The 19,255-nt window shown below is 38.9% G+C and overlaps 1 non-coding gene across 1 annotated transcript; it reads right to left on the bottom strand.

The window, feature by feature from the left end:
* Window positions 1-2,204: 2,204 nt before the first annotated feature.
* On the bottom strand, window positions 2,205-2,308 carry LOC148545939 (small nucleolar RNA R71). The gene has a single exon (XR_015901825.1). It is a non-coding gene; the product is annotated as a small nucleolar RNA R71 (small nucleolar RNA).
* Between the last annotated feature and the right edge of the window lie 16,947 nt (window positions 2,309-19,255).

Here is a 19,255-nt window from a genome sequence, read left to right as displayed (position 1 = left end):
TGGCGTTTAAGTTGCAGTTTAAGCTTAAACTACAACTTAAACGCCACTCTTGAAAAAGGTTTCTGGGCCAAAAATATTGTGATTTAAGTTAGTCTTTGAGCACAATTATTAACTTAAACTTACTTTGGTATGAAACCCAATTGAATATCATGGTTTATGGGATTGGGCCTGAAGGATTGATGAGTTTGAAATCTCAATTTATTGAGTCATGTGTCATTATTTGATTATCACTAAGTTGGCTCAATAAATGTTACAGGATTTGGATCAACAACCTCATCAAGATTATGGATCATAAACCCAAGGCAAAAGGAAAGCAAGGAGAGGCCTCAAAGCCCAAGAAGCACAACTGAAGCTCAATATAGAAAGTGTATAAATAGGATAGAAGTTAAGTTAGAGAGGACTTTTTACTTTTCACTTTTAGCTAGTTTTCCTTTTCTTTGTAATTGAATTCAGAGCTATGATTCACTAAACCCCCTTTCGTTGGGTTAGGGAGCTCTATTGTAATTCAATGAATCAATAATAGTTTATCTTCTTCTTCAATCTTTTCTCTTGAATTTTGTTAGAAAGCTTCTCGATCTAATTCCATTGAGTAGTTGTCTTGGGAAAGAAACTACTCATACTTGGAATCCTTCGGAGCCTTGGGAAAGGAATGGAGGATTCATGCTAGAGAAGCTTTCTCACAGTGGATTGGATTGGGGTTTGGATGGATATTGTGACATGTAATCCTACCAAATTGTGGTTCATGAAATTGTGTGGTATAATCAGTGATCAAGCATCATCTCTTCTTATGAACATTTAAACCAAGGGATTGGGAATTTGTTTGTTTTTAGAGAGCATTGGTGAGCCAAGGAATTGGGATCCAATCATATAAGATTGCCAAGCAAAATTCAATGAATGCATTGGTTGAGGAAGAGATATACATGTTTTGATTCGGAGATTTCAATATCTCCTAAACCCAATGAATTCCCCATTTCTGATTTCTACTTTCTCTTTACATTCTGCAATTCAATTCTTGCAATCATCCCCATTCCCTTTTAATTTCAGCAATTTACATTCTGCTCTTTAATTCATGCAATTTAAGATTCAGCCATTTAATTTTCTTGTCATTTACTTTTCCCGCCAATTTTACATTCCGCAATTCTCATCTCAAATCTTGATTCCGCTCAACTAGAACACACTTCTAATCCGAATTGCTCACTCAACCAATCCTTGTGGGATTCGACCTCACTCTATTGTGAGTTTTTACTTGACGACGATAACCGGTGCACTTGCCGGAAGGAATTTTGCCGATCGTGCAATTTCCTAAATCGTAGCATAACTAGTTTATGTGCATCAAGTTTATGGCGCCGTTGCCGGGGATTGGTTTTCGATTGACAATTCTCAAATTGGAAGCTAACTAGATTGAGCAATTTTCTCTTGCTTTGTTAATTCTGTTCTAGATACTTGTTGAATTTTAATTTCTGCACTTGGTTACATGCTTTCCTTCTTTATGCCCTTTAAATTCATGCAACTAACTTACTGACTCACTAACTGTTTGAATTAATTCCTCAATTGAGCTAACCATACTCTTCCATTAACCAAGAGTATTTCACTTGTTTGTGTTTGAGCTGTGTTCTTGTATGACAGGTAGGAGAGGAGAGACATCAACTCCTCCATATACCGAACCAGAGAGGACCCTTCATAGACTTAGAAGGGAAGCAAGAGGGAAGAGAGTAGTGGGAGAAGAGGAATCTGAAGGAGAATCTGAGGACAATTTTGAGGAAGCTTTAGATCTCAACATGGATAGAGAAGTTCACAACCATGAGAGAGCTGATGGAAACGATGCCATCCCTGAGAGGAGGGTTCTTAGTTCATACATAAACCCAACCTCTGGGAATTGTGGTAGTAGCATCCAGAAACCACCCATTCAGGCCAACAATTTTGAGCTCAAGCCACAGCTAATATCACTTGTGGAAAATCATTGTTCCTTTGGAGGAAGTGCTAATGAAGACCCAAACCAACATCTCACAAAATTCCTGAGAATTTGTGACACTGTGAAGTCCAATGGAGTCCAGGAAGATGCCTATAAACTGCTTTTGTTCCCATTTTCACTTAGGGACAAAGCAGCTAAGTGGCTGGAATCATTCCCAAGGGGGAGTCTAACAACATGGGATGAGGTGGAAAGCAAGTTTCTGGCACGTTTCTACCCTCCACAAAAGGTCAATAGGCTTCGATCTGAGGTTCAGACTTTTAGACAACAAGATGGTGAAACTCTCTACGAGGCATGGGAGAGATTCAAGGACTTGACAAGGAAATGCCCACCAAACATGTTCCATGATTGGGTGCAACTGCACATCTTCTATGATGGGCTCTCTTATGAATCAAGGAAGGCTGTAGACCATTCATCAGGAGGTTCATTGAACAGGAAAAAGACTGTGGAAGAAGCCATTGAAGTGATCGAGACAGTGGCTGAGAATGAGTACTACTATGCATCAGAAAGGCACAACACTAAGGGAGTCATGGAGCTGAACCATGTTGATACAATTCTAGCCCAAAACAAGGTGTTTGCCAAGCAACTAGCAGAGCTTACCAGGCAACTAGAAACAAAGCAAGTAGCTGCAATACACACACAAGATCAAGAGGAGGTAGGCATTGAAGGAGGTGATTGGGATGAGGCTAACTATGTGGGAAACCAACAAAGGCAATCATATGATCCACATTCCAACACTTACAACCCAGGCTGGAGAAACCACCCAAACTTTGGGTGGGGAAACCAACAAACCCAACCACAAAATCACAAACCTTACAACCACAACCAACATAACAATTCCACATACCAAAACTCCAACCAAAGATCATACCAAGCCACACAAAGCACCTACCCCCAATCATCATATCATGGCCAAAATAATCAACATACCCAGCCTAATCCGAACCAACAATTTCAAGATCAATTAAACCGGATAGAAGGAATTATGGCAACCATGAGTCAAGACATCATTGAACTGAAGAGCTTCAGGGATGATGTGAGAACTACCTTAAGAAACCATGGTGAAAAACTCAAAAGGATGGAATCTCAAGTAGGAGAGCTATCTCAACAGGCACCCAAATCAACTGCAGTGTTCCCTAGTGACACAGAAAAGAATCCTAAAGGGGAACAAAAGAGAGTAAGATGGGAAGAATGCAAAGCCATCACCATAATAAAGGAAGTCTCAGAAGAAGAAGGAATCAGGCCCTCAGAGCAGGAACCAGAAATTTTGAAGGAAGGTGTGGAAGAAGTTAAGCAAGAAGGTGGAACTGAGCAAGCCAAGGAACTGCAAAAAGGCATGATGGAAGTAGACCAACCAAAAGCACCATTTCCTGAGAGGTTAGGAGGAGGTGAAAAAAGGAAAACCTATTCAAGGTTTCTAGAGACATTTAACTCTCTTCATGTCAATATTCCCTTTCTTGAGATTCTTCATCAAATGCCCACACACATCAAGTATTTAAAGGAATTGTTAAGCAAGAAAAGAGTGTTGAAGGGAGGACAAACGGTAACAATGAACAAAGAATGCAGTGCTCTCATCAAGAAGGACACACTCTCTAAGAAAACGGACCCAGGAAGTTTTCATATCCCTTGCATCATAGGGGAAACAAAAATTGACAGAGGATTCTGTGATCTAGGAGCTAGCATAAACGTGATGCCTCTAACTCTTATGAAGAGGCTACAACTGAATGAGGTGAGATCCACTGATGTAATCATACAACTGGCTGACAAAACTCAGAAGCAAGCTGAAGGGGTAGTTGAAAATGTGCTGATGAAAGTGGGGGATTATTATTTCCCCACAGACTTTGTCATTGTGGACATGGAGGAAAGCTACTTACACCCTATCATTCTGGGCAGACCATTTCTAGCCACTACTAGAGCGCTCATAGATGTAGAACAAGGAGAGCTAATTCTGAGAATACATGATGAACAGCTCATTTTCAAAGTCTTCAAACCTGCATCTGAGCCTGAACCAGAACCTGAAAAGCCTAAAGATGATAGTAGCCATCCGTGTTTGGAGGAAAGTAATCCAGCAGCTGAGACTCTAAAACAGTCATTGGAAGGCAAACAAGAGTTGCAAGAGTTAGAGCCACAAGAATCAGTGGAAACAGATCAGAAGGATCCTCCTGACATAAAGGTCAATGAAGAAATCCTCAAGAGAAAGGGAAGAGTGATAGGGAGATTGCCAAGAGGATGGAGAAACAAGAAAATTCCCACTGAAGGTTTTTCTCCGGGAGATAACGTGATATCAAGTCATTATCTGCCAATCCCACCTGGCCTCAAGACCATTCCTTCCCAGCTCCCTCAAGTGTTCACAATCAGGAAAGTTCTTTCTATGGAACATTTAGAGGTCATGAATGAATCAAGTGGGGACGTTTTCATAGTGAAAGGAGAGGACGTCAAGCACTACAATCCACCCTAACAAGGGACAACCGTCAAGCTAATGACGTTAAACAAGCGCTTGTTGGGAGGCAACCCAACCTGAGGTAATACCCTTTTGCTGTTTCTTTTATTTGTTTCAATAAAAAGGGTAAAGTAGTTTCTGTGCATTGCAAAGAATTAAGTTTGGTGTTTCACACCAAACAATGAATTCATGGATCAATAAGTCAAAGGGGAATGTGTGACTCTAAGTTTGGTGTTCCACCATAAAGATCAACTGAACACAACAACCTTTGAATTATATGAAAGGAACAACTATTCTAAGCAGTCACAGAAATGCTTAAAACCCTTAGTAGCAACATCATTCCAAGATAACTCAAGGATTCAAAGAACAGAGAGAAGTAAGTGGGAGACTAAGTTTGGTGTTCACACACCAACTTAAGAATCCGATACTTACCCACACATAGTTGAGCTAACCACTCAAGTGCTTGAGAAGCAAGCAACTTCATTACTCTTTGCAGGAAAGGAAACAAGAACCTTAAAGCATGAAGCAACATTTAGGAAGAAGAAGGAGAAATCAAAGTGTTTCCTGACAACAAAGAGAAAACAAGGAATTTCACAAGGTGATATTGTTCCTTGATAATTCTTTAAAAAGGGCAAACAAAAGCATGCGTGTTCTTGTTTAAACTGTAAATGTTGAATCTTTCTGGAATGTGTAGTTTTTTTTTGTTAATTGCTTTGAATAAAGTGAATGCCTAGATGTTTGGATATAACTTCACCTTCTTAAACAAGTGCGTGCCATGCTTGTTCTGTTTCCAAAAATAAAAGAAAAGTTTGAACAAAAGTAACTTGGCTAAATTAGTGACAAATCAAGTAGAATTAAGTGGTGGTATGCATGCTTGATTGTTTAGTCAGATCACTAAAAATTAGAGTGTAGAATTATCATTTTTCATGTAGAAAGTGAACATTGTCTATGGATCTTGATGAATAAATGTCTTTGGCCATGAAAAAGAAAGAAAAAGAAAAAGAAAAAGCCACGGAAAAAGGCAACCAAAAAGCAAAAAAATTGAGAAAATAAGCTAGGTACCAATGGTTTGAACTTCTGAGACAAATGCCTGTGGTGTTTATGTATTAAGGATATGCTTGGATGAATAGGTTCTGAGGAGTGTTTCAACACTTGGTAACTTGGGTTAACTAACCTGGGATTATCAACCAAAAGTCCATTATCAAGAGCAACCTAAATACAAAACATTTAGTCACACAAAGAGGTGCTGGGCACCAATGTCTCAAGAAGAAATGTGAACTAAAATGCCTAAAGTGGATATGTGTAGTGCACTGATAAGAAAAAGAAAATGCCAAAGGCTTGTGCAACACATGACACTAAGCAAACAAGGAGCAAAAGAAGCTCTAAGAAAAAGAAAAGAAAAACAAAGAAGAGAAAAGTGCCAAAGACATAAGAATAACAAGAGGCCATAGCAATGTTTGATGGATGCAATGAAAAAGTGATAATCCTACCTGATAAGTATGAAAAAGTGATGCTGCAACTTTCTGCATAAAACCCTTCTGATGAACTTCAAATGCTTGCTAATATAGCCAATGTAATTGCTTTCTGTTTCATACTTTCTTCTCAATTAACTCAGGACTTGCTTAGGGACAAGCAAGTATTAAGTTTGGTGTTGTGATGCCAAGGCATCATAGGCTAGTTTCACTAGCATTTTTCTGTTAGTTTTAGTTGTTTTATGCATTTTCTTGAGCTTAAAGTAACCAAAAATGGTTAAATGAAGAACAAAGTAATGAACCATCCAAACAATATGATTTTGATGCAAATTCCATGAGTTTTAGTTATATTACTTAAATGCTATGAATGAAAGATTTCTCATGAAATTTTGCAAGACTTTGATGCAATTGTTTGGATGATTTCAGGGAAGAAGAGGCTAAGCAAGGAAGCAACAAAATCAACAAAGGAAGCTTGAATATCACATGTGGAGTTTAAGTTCCAGTTTAAGCCTAAACTGGAGCTTAAACGCCAAAATCATGAAGGATAAGAAATGCTGGGATTGAAGTTTAACCTCCAGTTTGACCTCAAACTGGAGGTTAAACGCCAGAATGAAAAGCCTCACTTAAGGAGCATTCCACGTTTAACCTCCAGTTTGACCTCAAACTGGAGGTTAAACGCCAGAATGAGTATGCCACCCAGGGAGGAGTTCCACGTTTAACCTCCAGTTTGACCTCAAACTGGAGGTTAAACGCCAGAACCAGGAAGAGTACCAGGGAGCCACTCCACGTTTAAGCTCCAGTTTGACTCAAACTGGAGCTTAAACGTGTTCGATAGCTTTTCTACTCCAGGGTTGCTCTCTCCATCTCCACGTTTAACCTCCAGTTTGACCTCAAACTGGAGGTTAAACGTGTTCGACACCTCCAGGGCCACCATTCTAAGCTTCCACGTTTAACCTCCAGTTTGACCTCAAACTGGAGGTTAAACGTGTTCGACCTCCAGTATGCCTCCACCCTTTTCCACGTTTAACCTCCAGTTTGACCTCAAACTGGAGGTTAAACGTGTTCGACCTCCAGGGCTGCCCTTCCTATTTCCACGTTTAAGCTTCAGTTTAACCTTAAACTGAAGCTTAAACGTGTTCGACTACATGACTCTCCAGGGCTACCTTCTTCCATTTCCACGTTTAAGCTTCAGTTTAACCTTAACTGAAGCTTAAACGTGCTTCTACAAATGGCCTCACTGGAAGTGTCTGGCGTTTAAGTTGCAGTTTAAGCTTAAACTACAACTTAAACGCCACTCTTGAAAAAGGTTTCTGGGCCAAAAATATTGTGATTTAAGTTAGTCTTTGAGCACAATTATTAACTTAAACTTACTTTGGTATGAAACCCAATTGAATATCATGGTTTATGGGATTGGGCCTGAAGGATTGATGAGTTTGAAATCTCAATTTATTGAGTCATGTGTCATTATTTGATTATCACTAAGTTGGCTCAATAAATGTTACAGGATTTGGATCAACAACCTCATCAAGATTATGGATCATAAACCCAAGGCAAAAGGAAAGCAAGGAGAGGCCTCAAAGCCCAAGAAGCACAACTGAAGCTCAATATAGAAAGTGTATAAATAGGATAGAAGTTAAGTTAGAGAGGACTTTTTACTTTTCACTTTTAGCTAGTTTTCCTTTTCTTTGTAATTGAATTCAGAGCTATGATTCACTAAACCCCCTTTCGTTGGGTTAGGGAGCTCTATTGTAATTCAATGAATCAATAATAGTTTATCTTCTTCTTCAATCTTTTCTCTTGAATTTTGTTAGAAAGCTTCTCGATCTAATTCCATTGAGTAGTTGTCTTGGGAAAGAAACTACTCATACTTGGAATCCTTCGGAGCCTTGGGAAAGGAATGGAGGATTCATGCTAGAGAAGCTTTCTCACAGTGGATTGGATTGGGGTTTGGATGGATATTGTGACATGTAATCCTACCAAATTGTGGTTCATGAAATTGTGTGGTATAATCAGTGATCAAGCATCATCTCTTCTTATGAACATTTAAACCAAGGGATTGGGAATTTGTTTGTTTTTAGAGAGCATTGGTGAGCCAAGGAATTGGGATCCAATCATATAAGATTGCCAAGCAAAATTCAATGAATGCATTGGTTGAGGAAGAGATATACATGTTTTGATTCGGAGATTTCAATATCTCCTAAACCCAATGAATTCCCCATTTCTGATTTCTACTTTCTCTTTACATTCTGCAATTCAATTCTTGCAATCATCCCCATTCCCTTTTAATTTCAGCAATTTACATTCTGCTCTTTAATTCATGCAATTTAAGATTCAGCCATTTAATTTTCTTGTCATTTACTTTTCCCGCCAATTTTACATTCCGCAATTCTCATCTCAAATCTTGATTCCGCTCAACTAGAACACACTTCTAATCCGAATTGCTCACTCAACCAATCCTTGTGGGATTCGACCTCACTCTATTGTGAGTTTTTACTTGACGACGATAACCGGTGCACTTGCCGGAAGGAATTTTGCCGATCGTGCAATTTCCTAAATCGTAGCATAACTAGTTTATGTGCATCAAAGCACCCCTAAGGACTTACTTGCTCAAGTCTCTCCCCCATACATACACACCACAGGCATATAGTTTATTTATTTTCTTTTCTTGAGACCTTGGTGTCCAGCACCTCTTTGGGTTACTAAATGCTCTGTAGTGAAGGTTACTCTTGATAGTGGACTTTCAGCTGATAATCCCGAGTTAGTTAACCCAAGTTACCAAGTGATAAGGCACTCCTAAGAGCTTATTTATCCAAGTAGATCCCTCACACAGGAGCACCACAGACACTTGCCTCAAGATTAAAACCATTGGTGCCTAGCCTTATTGCTTACTCTTTTTCTTTTATTTTTTATTTTTTTTTCACTTTCATTGTTCTTTCCCTCTTTCTTTTTAGGATCTTCTTATTTAGCCAGTCTCATGGGGTGTGTCTCAAGCGTAGTATTCATGACAGATAGTTGTCTTCCCACCCTTGTGGTTGAACCAACTTAGCTAACTTATGACCACACCACAAACTCATGAACTCATTCCATAGTATGAACTTTACTCTGGTCTTTTAAAAATACTCATTCTCCTTTCATTTGATTCAAAAGGGATAAGCATACAAGTAAGCAAAGTAAGGATGCAATAATGACATTCAGACTAGAAAACACAGCCTTAATCAATAAAAAGTTTTAAAGACAGAATTGACATGCTTATTTACAAGGAACAAGCACACATACATACAAAGAACTTAGAAGACAATCATGCAATTGAATGTACTGGAAATAAGTAAGAGGAAAATGGAAATTTACCACCTTGTAGTTCATCTTTATTGTTGTTGCCCTTCTTCTCCTACTTTTCTCCCTTCCCACACCAATTTAGACTAATTGCTTGTCTTCAAGCAGCAAATAAAACAGTGGTGGTGAGGTCTATGATGGGTCATGAATGTCTTACATACTGAAATGTAAGTGATGTATGTGGTTAAGCAAGCAAAAATTAAGGATAACACTGCAAGCCTAAGAAGCAAAGGCATTATGATTATACAAACAAGTGGTGTTGCTGGATACATTGCATAGAAAAATAAGTGGCACACCAAACTTAGTGTGACACTTTCTCTTAGAATGGATGCAAGTATCCAGAAAGATTGAAAACAGATTGTTGCAGGGCAACACCAAACTTAGAATGTGATCATATGCCAATTTTATTTGGAAAGAAGCTGAGTAAAGAACTGTTGTATTAATAACAAAATCACCAAGAGCCAAAGCTGTCACGAACAGGGGCTTCTTGGTGAGGCATTAACACAAAGAGTTAGAGAGCATTGAAAATAAAGAACTAAAGCAATTACATGAATAAAGCAAAACAAAAGAAAATGTCTAATCTAGGTAATCAACCAACCGGTAGTTTGTTAATCACAATTAATCTCCGGCAACGGCGCCATAAACTTGATGCGGGGAAAACTTGTCTCTCAACAAATCTCCCTTCGGCAAGTGTACCGAATTTGTCGTCAAGTAAAAACCCACAATAGAGTGGGGTCGAATCCCACAGAGATTGATTGATCAAGCAACTTTAATTAGAAGAATGTTCTAGTTGAGCGAATCCAGAATTTGGGTTGAGAGTTGCAGAAAATAAAATGGCGGAAATGTAAATAACAGAAAAGTAAATGCTGGAATTAAAGAACTGGAAGTAAATGACTGAAAATAATTGCAGAATTGTAAATGGGAATGGGGGATTTGCTCATAAAAGTAAATGGCAGAAATTAAAGAGAATGGGTAAGATCAGAGATGGGGAGTTCATTGGGCTTAGGAGATGTTGCAATTCTCCGGATCAAGTTCATTCTCATCTCTTCCTCAATCAATGCACTCATTGATCTCCTTGGCAATCTTAAGTGATTGAATTACAATTTCTTGCAATTCAATCTCTCAAATCTTGATCAATAGCCAATTCCTTGGTCAATTTCTCATGAGAAGAGATGAAGTATGGTCACTGATTATACCACATGCATTTCCCAAATCAAGTATTGAGAGGGTTATAGTCACATACCCATCCAAACCCAATTTGGTCCAGCATGAGAAAGCATTTCTAGCTTGATCTATTCATTCCTCTTTCAAGGTTCAAAAGAGATCCAAGTTTGAATAGCTTCTTTTCCAAGATAACTACTCAATGGGATGAAGATCGAAAGCTTTCAAGTAAAATCAAGAGAAAAGATAGAAGAAGAATAATGAAAATTAGTATTGATCCATCAAATTATAACAGAGCTCCCTAACCCAATGAAAGGGGTTTAGTTGTTCATAGCTCTTGAAAATGAAAACAAAGATGGATAATACATCATAAAACTAGAAAATTCAGAGAGGGTAAAATACAGAGTGTAATTCCCCTTTTCCAGCCGTCCAGAACTCTCTCTTTAACAATTCAAAGTTACTCCTATATATACTACTCTTCTCAGCTTCTAGTTTGCTCTTCAAGTCTTGGGCCTTTGGATCTTGAGTTTGAAGCAGTTCTTTTCTTCATTTGGGCTTGGTTTTACTTGCAGAGAGAAAGTGCTAAGTGGGCAAAGACTTTAGCTCAGGGCGTTAGGGGTGTTAACAATTAATGAAAGTATAAGTTCGAGAACGTTAGTGGCACTTAACATTTTCACTAACGTTCCAATGTACCCCTTTGCCTCATGTTAGAGCCCACGTTAACTAGGTTAATGTGGCTTCTAACGTGGCCTTGCCAACCTTCAAGAACGTTAGTGACACTCAACATTGTCACTAACGTTCTAGTGTGCCCCTTTTTGCTTCACGTTAAAGCCCACGTTAACTAGGTTAACGTGGCTTCTAACGTGGCCTTGCCAAACTTCGAGAACGTTAGTGACACTCAACATTGTCACTAACGTTCCAATGTGCCCCTAGATCTCACGTTAGAGTCCACGTTAACTAGGTTAACGTGGCTTCTAACATGGCCATTCTTAGCCATCCCAACGTTAGTGACAATGTTGAGTGTCACTAACGTTGGCTCATCATTTATTCCTCATCGTTAGCTTCCACGTTAACTAAGTTAACGTAGAAGTTAACGTGGCTCCTTGGGGGTTTGTGTGGTTGCTTTCAACGTCAGTGACAATGTTGAATGTCACTAACGTTGTCGACAACTCTCACTTCTTACGTTAGCTCCCACGTTAACCAAGTTAACATGGGAGTTAACGTGGTGTGTTGCATCCTTAGGCCAACGTTAGTGACAATGTTGAATGTCACTAACGTTGGCTTCTCTTCCCCCTTTAGCGTTAGAGGCCACGTTAACTAGGTTAACGTGGGCTCTAACGTGGCCACTCATGAGTGTTTGCCAACGTTAGTGACAATGTTAAGTGTCACTAACGTTGGCTCAACTTCCCTTCTCCACGTTAGAGTGCACGTTAACTTAGTTAACGTGACTCTTAACGTGGGCAATGATGGCTTTGAGAGTGCTATTGGCAATCACTTTTCTCATTAACCTTGCAAGTTACCTCCCTTTCCTTGCTTCCTTTGGTCCTGAAATCAAGCAACAGAGTGCATCAAAGTTCTAGTCCAAGTCATGGGTAATGCAGCATACAATTTGTCACTAAATTCATGCAAAATCCTCATGAAATAATGTAAAATGCACAATGTATGCTTGAATCAAGGTGTAGGTGAATATCTACCCAAAACTAGCTTATTTCCTAAAGAAATGCATGAAACTAACCTAAAAACAGTAAAGAAAAGGTCAGTGAAACTGGCCAAGATGCCCTGGCATCACAACACCAAACTTAAAGCTTACTTGTCCCTAAGCAAGTACTGGAACAAGAGAATGATGAATGGAATATCCAGAGGAATGAGTCATTCTTGTGGAAGTCATGTTACTGATTTTATGGTGGTTTCATGCATAGAAACTTAGGTTCATTCCATTACTGGCTTTCAGACTTTTATCATGTCCCTAAACACTTACTTTATTTATATCCCATGAGACTTTTATTCATTGATCCTTTTATTGTTATTTCAAGGGTTATTTGTGTTATTTAGGCTAAGTGCTCTGTAAGGGGGCAACTCTTTAAAATAAGCTTTCAGCCAACACTCCCGAACCAGTTGGTTCAAGGTGCTAGGTGTTGAAGCACCCCTAAGGACTTACTTGCTCAAGTCTCTCCCCCATACATACACACCACAGGCATATAGTTTATTTATTTTCTTTTCTTGAGACCTTGGTGTCCAGCACCTCTTTGGGTTACTAAATGCTCTGTAGTGAAGGTTACTCTTGATAGTGGACTTTCAGCTGATAATCCCGAGTTAGTTAACCCAAGTTACCAAGTGATAAGGCACTCCTAAGAGCTTATTTATCCAAGTAGATCCCTCACACAGGAGCACCACAGACACTTGCCTCAAGATTAAAACCATTGGTGCCTAGCCTTATTGCTTACTCTTTTTTTTTTTATTTTTTATTTTTTTTTCACTTTCATTGTTCTTTCCCTCTTTCTTATTAGGATCTTCTTATTTAGCCAGTCTCATGGGGTGTGTCTCAAGCGTAGTATTCATGACAGATAGTTGTCTTCCCACCCTTGTGGTTGAACCAACTTAGCTAACTTATGACCACACCACAAACTCATGAACTCATTCCATAGTATGAACTCTACTCTGGTCTTTTAAAAACACTCATTCTCCTTTCATTTGATTCAAAAGGGATAAGCATACAAGTAAGCAAAGTAAGGATGCAATAATGACATTCAGACTAGAAAACACAGCCTTAATCAATAAAAAGTTTTAAAGACAGAATTGACATGCTTATTTACAAGGAACAAGCACACATACATACAAAGAACTTAGAAGACAATCATGCAATTGAATGTACTGGAAATAAGTAAGAGGAAAAAGGAACTTTACCACCTTGTAGTTCATCTTTATTGTTGTTGCCCTTCTTCTCCTACTTTTCTCCCTTTCCAAACCAATTTAGACTAATTGCTTGTCTTCAAGCAGCAAATAAAACAGTGGTGGTGGGGTCTATGATGGGTCATGAACGTCTTACATACTGAAATGTAAGTGATGTATGTGGTTAAGCAAGCAAAAATTAAGGATAACACTGCAAGCCTAAGAAGCAAAGGCATTATGATTATACAAACAAGTGGTGTTGCTGGATACATTGCATAGAAAAATAAGTGGCACACCAAACTTAGTGTGACACTTTCTCTTAGAATGGATGCAAGTATCCAGAAAGATTGAAAACAGATTGTTGCAGGACAACACCAAACTTAGAATGTGATCATATGCCAATTTTATTTGGAAAGAAGTTGAGTAAAGAACTGTTGTATTAATAACAAAATCACCAAGAGCCAAAGCTGTCACGAACAGGGGCTTCTTGGTGAGGCATTAACACAAACAGTTAGAGAGCATTGAAAATAAAGAACTAAAGCAATTACATGAATAAAGTAAAACAAAAGAAAATGTCTAATCTAGGTAATCAACCAACCGGTAGTGTGTTAATCACAATTAATCCCCGGCAACGGCGCCATAAACTTGATGCGGGGAAAACTTGTCTCTCAACAAATCTCCCTTCGGCAAGTGTACCGAATTTGTCGTCAAGTAAAAACCCATAATAGAGTGGGGTCGAATCCCACAGAGATTGATTGATCAAGCAACTTTAATTAGAAGAATGCTCTAGTTGAGTGAATCCAGAATTTGGGTTGAGAGTTGCAGAAAATAAAATGGTGGAAATGTAAATAACAGAAAAGTAAATGCTAGAATTAAAGGACTGGAAGTAAATGACTGAAAATAAATTGCAGAATTGTAAATGGGAATGGGGGATTTGCTCATAAAAGTAAATGGCAGAAATTAAAGAGAATGGGTAAGATCAGAGATGGGGAGTTCATTGGGCTTAGGAAATGTTACAATTCTCCGGATCAAGTTCATTCTCATCTCTTCCGCAATCAATGCACTCATTGATCTCCTTGGCAATATTAAGTGATTGAATTACAATTTCTTGCAATTCAATCTCTCAAATCTTGATCAATAGCCAATTCCTTGGTCAATTTCTCATGAGAAGAGATGAAGTATGGTCACTGATTGTACCACATGCATTTCCCAAATCAAGTATTGAGAGGGTTATAGTCACATACCCATCCAAACCCAATTTGGTCCAGCATGAGAAAGTATTTCTAGCTTGATCTCTTCATTCCTCTTTCAAGGTTCAAAAGAGATCCAAGTTTGAATAGCTTCTTTTCCAAGATAACTATTCAATGGGATGAAGATCAAAAGCTTTCAAGTAAAATCAAGAGAAAAGATAGAAGAAGAATAATGAAAATTAGTATTGATCCATCAAATTATAACAGAGCTCCCTAACCCAATGAAAGGGGTTTAGTTGTTCATAGCTCTTGAAAATGAAAACAAAGATGGAGAATACATCATAAAACTAGAAAATACAGAGAAGGTAAAATACAGAGAGTAATTCCCCTTTTTCCAGCCTTCCAGAACTCTCTCTTTAACAATTCAAAGCTACTCCTATATATACTACTCTTCTCAGCTTCTAGTTTGCTCTTCAAGTCTTGGGCCTTTGGATCTTGAGTTTGAAGCAGTTCTTTTCTTCATTTGGGCTTGGTTTTACTTGCAGAGAGAAAGTGCTAAGTGGGCAGAGACTTTAGCTCAGGGCGTTAGGGGTGTTAACATTTAATGAAAGTATAAGTTCGAGAACGTTAGTGGCACTTAACATTTTCACTAACGTTCCAATGTACCCCTTTGCCTCATGTTAGAGCCCACGTTAACTAGGTTAACGTGGCTTCTAACGTGGCCTTGCCAAACTTCGAGAACGTTAGTGACACTCAACATTGTCACTAACGTTCTAGTGTGCCCCTTTTTGCTTCACGTTAAAGCCCACGTTAACTAGGTTAACGTGGCTTCTAACGTGGCCTTGGCAAACTTCGAGAACGTTAGTGACACTCAACATTGTCACTAACGTTCCAATGTTCCCCTAGATCTCATGTTAGAGTCCACGTTAACTAGGTTAACGTGGCTTCTAACGTGGCCATTCTTAGCCATCCCAACGTTAGTGACAATGTTGAGTGTCACTAACGTTGGCTCATCATTCATTCCTCATCATTAGCTTCCACGTTAACTAAGTTAACGTGGAAGTTAACGTGGCTCCTTGGGGGGTTGTGTGGTTGCTTCCAACGTTAGTGACAATGTTGAGTGTCACTAACATTGTCGACAACTCTCACTTCTTACGTTAGCTCCCACATTAACTACGTTAACGTGGGAGTTAACGTGGTGTATTGCATCCTTAGGCCAACGTTAGTGACAATGTTGAATGTCATTAACGTTGGCTTCTCTTCCCCTTTTAGCGTTAGAGGCCACGTTAACTAGGTTAACGTGGGCTCTAACGTGGCCACTCATGAGTGTTTACCAACGTTAGTGACAATGTTAAGTGTCACTAACGTTGGCTCAACTTCCCTTCTCCACGTTAGAGTGCACGTTAACTTAGTTAACGTGACTCTTAACGTGGGCAATGATGGCTTTGAGAGTGCTATTGGCAATCACTTTTCTCATTAACCTTGCAAGTTACCTCCCTTTCCTTGCTTCCTTTGGTCCTGAAATCAAGCAACAGAGTGCATCAAAGTTCTAGTCCAAGTCATGGGTAATGCAGCATACAATTTGTCACTAAATTCATGCAAAATCCTCATGAAATAATGTAAAATGCACAATGTATGCTTGAATCAAGGTGTAGGTGAATATCTACCCAAAACTAGCTTATTTCCTAAAGAAATGCATGAAACTAACCTAAAAACAGTAAAGAAAAGGTCAGTAAAACCGGCCAAGATGCCCTTGCATCACGCGGCCGCGTGAGCCATGCGGCCGCGTCACTGCGATTTGCTCTCCTTCGCGCAGTCGCGTGATCCATGCGACCGCGTCACTTCTCGCTGGTTATCTCCTCAAATTCTTGTGTTCCTTCCATTTTTGCTAGCTTCCTTTCCAATCTCCAACTCATTTATGCTCTGTAAAGTCTGAAACACTCAACACACAGATCACGGCATCGAATGGAATAAAGGAGAATTAAAAATAAATAATTAAAGTCTCTAGGAAGCAGTTTTCAAACATGTAATAAATTCAGGAAGGAAATCTAAATGCATGCTAATTTAATGAATAAGTGGGTAAGGATCATGATAAAACCACATAATTAAACACAATATAAATCATAAAATAGTGGTTTATCAACCTCCCCACACTTAAACATTAGCATGTCCTCATGCTTAATTGAAGGAGATAAGGAAATGAGCATGAACATGTAGAAACTCAGGAAATGCAATGCAAGCGTATATGTATATAAATAAATGCAACTATATGATTCTTGTCCACTTGATCAAAAGTAAATAAGCTCTTCAAAACAATTACAAACCAAATTCCACTAATTTTATCATTATACAATAAAACAGATAAAAGTGCAAGAATATAGCTCATGAAAGCAGGGAACATGAAAATTCAAGCATTGAACCCTCACTGATAATGTATGTACGCTCTAATCTCTAGTTAGGATAATCACTCTATCCTCCTCTAATCATGCCTTCTAACTTTTTTTCTTCTCCTAACCAATCAACAACAGTTAATATACTAATGCAAACATCGTGAGGTCTTTTCAAGGTTGTAATGGGGCTAAGGTATAGGTAGGGGTGTATATTTGGTCAAGTGAGCTAATAAATTGAATCTTTAATTAACCCAAGCTCCAACCTAACTTGTATTCACTTAATGTAATCTTTAAAGTATATACCTAGCTACCTAGAGTTCCCCTTTTCAATCCCTACTCATGTATCAACTTCCTATTTTGATTCTATCATATGTGCACTGATCTTTGAATTCTGAATTTAACATTGGGGTAATTTTGTCCCCTTATTTATTTATTTTTCATTTTTTTTGACATTAAAATAAATAAAGCTTATCAATGCACATAGATTTTTCATTCTTATATTTTCACATGAGTAGGTATCCAAATTCCCCTTAAATTTTCATGACACATTCCCTTAACAACTTTTGTTCCCACAATTTCCCATACTTAAGTAGCACACACAATTCTATCTTAAGCTAATCAAAGATTCAATTTGGGATATACAATTTTTTTTCGGCTTAAGGTTAGTAATGTGGTAAAATATCAAACAAATGGGATTTAAAGGCTCAAAGTGGTTAACAAAGGTAATTGAAAAGGGTAGGCTCAATTTGGATAAGTGAGTTAAAAAAATAATGGCCTCAATCATGTGCAAGCATGTAAATATAATAAATATTGGACATATAAGATAAAACAAAATATAGATCACAATCATAGAGAAGTAAACACACAGAAATGAAATAATTATGGATAAATAATGTAACCATACATAAAGGCTCAAATCTTTCACAGGTTGTGTGTTCTTTAGCTCAAATATTATGTTCCAAATATAACTCAAGCAAATTTATCATAAAAAATTTTTGAAAAATTAGTGAAATTTTGTTCCAAAGATAGAGTCTTAAAAGAAACTTATTGTCTTTTCAATCAAGTGGAACATGCATGCAACTATTCTAACCTATGAAATTTATTCTATTTTATAAAGGAAAGAAAATCTAACTAACATATCCTAATTATTGGTGCTAGAGAAGAGAAATTACCTCCGGAAGTCAGGTACTGACCGACCTCCCCACTCTTAAGGCTTTGCACCGTACTCGGTGCCATCTGTCAAGAACAGGGGTGGGCTGGTAGCAATATCTCCACAATCGGGGCCGTCATGGCTCCCTGTGCTGGTAAAAGAAGTGGAGTCCGGGGTATCCGAGTCCTTGAAGTGTCCCTTGAGTAGCTCCTTGAGGTGTTTGAATCGGCGCTCGTTACGACGCTCTCTTATCTTAGCTTTCTGTTCTTGCCGATCCAACCGTTCGATTATCTGCTGGAGCAATGCCTCAGTTGTAGGTGCTTGTGGTGTTGAAGAAGGATTGTCTTCAACTGGAGCAGTAGGAAGATTTGTAGTGACTGTTGGAAGTCTGAGGTATTTCCCGTTAGGGACATACTGATCATCCCGTGGAAGCACGGTTTGGTGTCCCCAGCTCTGTAGGAGACTCTGGCTGCTGAGACAAGATCTAAGACCATTGCGGGAAAAGGTAAATTGCCCGCAATTTGTACGTGTCCCATAGTATTCCGGATATGTCTTGAGAGATTCAGAGGTTGGTCTGTAAGGATGCACCATAGTAGAACAGCCATGTCCGCAGTGAAGGAGGACTCGTGGGTGCTCGGGAAAACGTAATGGGACATGATCTGTGCCTATACGCGAGCCTCCAAAGTGAGTGCTGAAGCCAAGATTCTCTTAGGGCGGGTACGGTGGTATCCATAGATCCAACGGCTGCCAGGTAATGCGATGACTCCGAGAACGGAGTCCCAGTCAAATTGGTACCTCTGGCGCTTAAGTGCGGCTTCTTGAAAGGCGTCCATTCCTTCTGGAATAAGGGGAAGATTCAGAGCTTGCTGAATGGCCTCTTCTGTGATGGGGACTTGCTTCTGCTGGACATAAACAGACTGTAGGGTCGGCATGTAGAAGTTGGAGTAGAACTCAACTACCCAAGAAAGATTGATCTGCCTTGGCTGTCTCCGTAGGAAACCCCATTGTCTTCGTTTAATTTGCGGCTCAACAAAGATAGCAATATTGGACGGGAGGATAAGAAGGTATTCATTGTTATAGTTCCTTTCTGCCAGGATAGGGAACATCTGCTCACAGTAGCGATTGGGAAATCGCGCAGTGTCCTTTGCTGGAAAGGCTTTCTCCTTTTCATCAACCTTTATTATCCTCTTAACTCTTTTTGTTGAGGGCTTGACTGCAGTTGAAGAAGGCTCTGCCACTAATGCTCTTTTAGTTCCTCTTC

The sequence above is a fragment of the Arachis ipaensis genome, chromosome B9 (genome assembly GCF_059453495.1).
Source record: "Arachis ipaensis isolate K30076 ecotype BB chromosome B9, ASM5945349v1, whole genome shotgun sequence".
Lineage (NCBI taxonomy): Eukaryota > Viridiplantae > Streptophyta > Magnoliopsida > Fabales > Fabaceae > Arachis > Arachis ipaensis.
Note: the sequence above shows the minus strand (reverse complement) of the source record. Positions and strands in the feature narration are given on the sequence as shown.